The sequence below is a fragment of the Dermacentor albipictus genome, chromosome 1 (genome assembly GCF_038994185.2).
Source record: "Dermacentor albipictus isolate Rhodes 1998 colony chromosome 1, USDA_Dalb.pri_finalv2, whole genome shotgun sequence".
Lineage (NCBI taxonomy): Eukaryota > Metazoa > Arthropoda > Arachnida > Ixodida > Ixodidae > Dermacentor > Dermacentor albipictus.
In genome coordinates, this window is record NC_091821.1 from 367805230 (window position 1) to 367809177 (window position 3948).

Sequence of the window (3948 nt, forward strand, 5' to 3'; positions counted from 1 at the left end):
ACGTCCTTCTTTTCAGATTGCCCGTTGTTACCGCCCGCACCTCGGCCAGGCGCCGCCACTTCATGAGGCGTGTTCAGTAACGTTCGCGGATAGGACTAGTGACGACTAACGACCCACTTTTTGCGCCGTTGTCGAGGTCGTTACCTGCGGCTTATTCTTCTCCTCGTGTGCAGCCCTTGCTCAACGTCGCCGCTCGTCGCGGCCGCAATTAGCGATCTTTGTATGATATTGCGCGACCATCGTCGAGGCGGCAGGGTGAAGTTTTTGCCTTGCGTTTGAGTTTGCAGTAAAGCCGCTATAACGGACATAAAAGTCTAGTAATAAGAAACACCTTGACAGAAGCTCTGGATCTGCCCGTTAGTTCGGTGCATCACGAGGAAGTCGAATCGAGCGCTGACTTCGAAGAAACCGCATGCAAAGGCGCCACTGACAATTCCGAAAGGCTCTGGGGGTAATGGAAATAGTGTGGCTAACGACGACGATTGTGGGCGCATGCTAGGTTTCATGTCTGTTCAAAGTACACAGCTTTGCGGTTCCCCGTGATCTTCAGAAAAAGCAAGAAGGTAAAAAACAGCGCCCAAGCATGTTGATGCAAAACCTGTACTGCACATGAAACCTTTCTAATTTCGACAAAATCAGCTCATGTTTTGATGGCATCCGAAGTATTGCAATTTCCTTGGCATTTCCACTTGAATGTATTTATGTGCGATGAGTCTGCCGGCAATAAGTAAAGAAAAAAAAGCGTTCGTGGCGTAATGGCTGGTGCGCCAGGGATCTTGTGTTCGAATACTGCCGTCAGGCAATTTTATTACTGTTGATTTGATTACGTATACGACTGTACTTTGTTGAAGATGATGAGCTTGCAAAGTCACAAGGCGGCTTTAAGCCGAAAGGACGAAATTTAGGCAAATCCGTGGGCTAACCATCCATCCCATGTGGGTTGAATCACCCTGCTTGCAGCTGCCGTATACACTAGTGCCACACTTCCGTCTGGTAATCATTTTATGAAACTCTGTTCTTCAAGCACTAAACTCGTAAAATACTACTTCGCTGCACCATTGCTAGATGGCGCCATCCCGTTGAACGCGTTCGGCGTTAGAGGCCAGATACGTACAAACACGCGCCTGAAACTCGGCAAGAAAGCTTCGGTTTAATATCAAATGCGACAGAAGTAAAAACAAGGCGCTTCGTGACTTACAACCACGCTACAACATTTCGGCTGAAACCGAAAGGCGTAAGTAAAGTAGGCAAGCTCTTTTTAGGAAAGTCACTTTTAAGTACAGTTTCGTCTCTAATCAGAATGTGTACATCCTTAATACGATGCGAGAAGATAGGATCTCAACTAAGAAAAAAATGAAGCGTCGTTGCATGGAAATAAAACAGTTGTAACGCAGAGTATGCAATAACCAGCAATAAAGCCCCGAAAGGATACTTATGCTTTTCAACTAAATCATATCGAATTGGTTGCGATAAGACTGAGAATTAGGCTGCAGGCTTCTACAAAAATGTTAAAGAGATTGCTTGTCGGTGCGCAACATAACGTCTTGTCACATGTTTAAATGCCTAGCATAAGAGTTAAGCACCAAGTCTGCTGTACTTTTTGGCTTGGAACACGCGGTATAATGAAAAAAATGAAATTGTGAAAGCCCATTTCGCTTGCTAGTTACTCGGCATCACGTCGTCTCTAGCAACAAAGGTTTGACAGTCTATAAGAAAGCAAAACCATGTAAGACCATCTAAACGGCCGTTTAACTCTGTTTCGTTTAAATAAGACGAAACACCAAATATGACAGATAAGGCGAAGAAACGGTAGAAAGGGTAGTTGGAGAACAGGAACCGGAGATGTCGTTTTGGTGTTGAATAATTGTGATAAATAGCCCGGTACACGTTCTAGCGAAACGTACTAGCATAATTATGCGATTATAAGCGGAACAGACGTAGATAGAGAGTCGATTAAAGAAACTCGGTCTCCCAGCAATACCTCTGAACTATGCAGGACAGATACGTTACACGAATGAAGCATCAATAAAAGAAGTTCAGTAGTTGATAGAGACAGCATAATAACCTGAACGGTAGACGTTCGAGTCGGAACAGGTGGTACCGACGCGACACTAAAAAAAAGGCAAGTGTTTTGTGCCATCCAGTCAGGGACAAGCTTAACTTTTACGATTACTGAGAGCTTATTTCGCGAAGAGGGTTATCGGTTTCTTCTTTTCGGAGCAGGCTGCAATCTCGGCGAAGGAAAACGATGAGAAAGCCTTGTTAGCGTGACCTCTGATTTATAAAGCAGTGCCTCTGCCAGCGGGCACAACAATATCGTTATCGGACGAATTTTCTTTTAGAAGTACACTCAAATAACGCCAAAAGTTAAAGGAATTATTCTAGTGCAGATGTTGCATTTACGGGCGTCCGCACCGCTGCCAAAATCTCCATGAATGGCACAAGTTGAAATGTTCGAAGGTAGCGATAGAAACAGCCAGTGGACTCTCCGGCTCGCCGTAACGACGCGTTCAATTTAAAACATAACAAAGCTCCAATCGGAGGGTTATCTTGATGTATTACGTTGTAAAACTTCTTTGATGGAGCTAGGTCCGAACGTCACCGAGTCATGCAGTGAATATTTTATTAATACCGAGAGTTGAGCTTCACCCGCCAGAGGTGAGCTGATTCTCGAGTTTAGCTGTGGCCAGTTAGAGATCCGTGCGGCTACTCATTGTGACATTCCATATGGTGAGTGTAACCAGTGGTGCCTGCCAAATATGTATGGCTTGAATGATGGAGGTTCAGGGGCCGCAACAGTTTGAACAAATGTGATAACACTGTTGACACGCTTTAGTACGACGCCGCCCTGGCAGCTGCAGGAAAAGGCCCGAAAATATTGAAAAAATGCCCGAGCTTTTGCTTAAACAGAAAGGAACAAAAAAGAAACGATGACAAGATCGATAACAAAGCCGGGAGATGCTACAACTTGCAGTTATCTAATCGGATGACAGCGTTTACGTACGACCATTGTGTGTAGTGCGCATTCGCATACGTATATAAGAACAGGTGATTGTTGTGTTTAAAAAAAATCGCCCCATAAACGTCACTTCCTTTCAATATACGTTCATAGTGGGTTGACAGGACCTATGCATCGAATGAAGCATTTCAAAAATAGCAAATTCATGCAATAGGGTATACTGCATATACAAAACATAACAAGTATTAATGAGAGAAGCAGCAAATAATGGTGGAGAATAAGGAAATAATATATATTCACAGACTGCCAGTAGATTATGAAGAGCCCGTAGCCAATACATCGCTGCATCAGGGGACCAGCATTCACGTTAATTTGTGATCGTTAGCAGAGTGGACGACGGCGTTTGCGACACTAATGTCAATATATCAAGTTGCTAAAAATATTGGCTATAGCCTAGTCTTGATCTGCAGGGCGCGGTATAATCACTTATGTATATTCATGGCCAGAAACCTCTGGAGATTTTGTATTTTGCCCTGGGAATGGCCATCCTGCCATTGATGGCATGCACTTATTGGTGAGGTACTGACGTTGAGCTATATCATTTAGTGCTCCTTACTGTGGTGGTGAACTTAGTTCACCACCACGTAATCTGCTTTGATTGCGAGGATAGCCAGTTCTATTTTTCAGGCAACGGCCATTGTAACCTATTTATATCCACGTGGACTCGAGATCGCAGTGACAAAGCCAGTTAAATGTTCGCGAATGTACACCCAACCGCAAAGACATACAGAAGGGTAAGCAGCACTTTCCTCAAGGAAGTGTATTTTAGGAAGCTGCCGCCATCCAAAACATACATAAGGAGTGCCATGAGCATATTATAGGCTGGGACGCCACGAACCCCCATTCATACCCCCCTCGCCCGCTTCCCCCTTTCTCCGCAGTCTCCTTTACGCCTTTATGTGTCACTGGTGCCATCCTATAAGTATCCT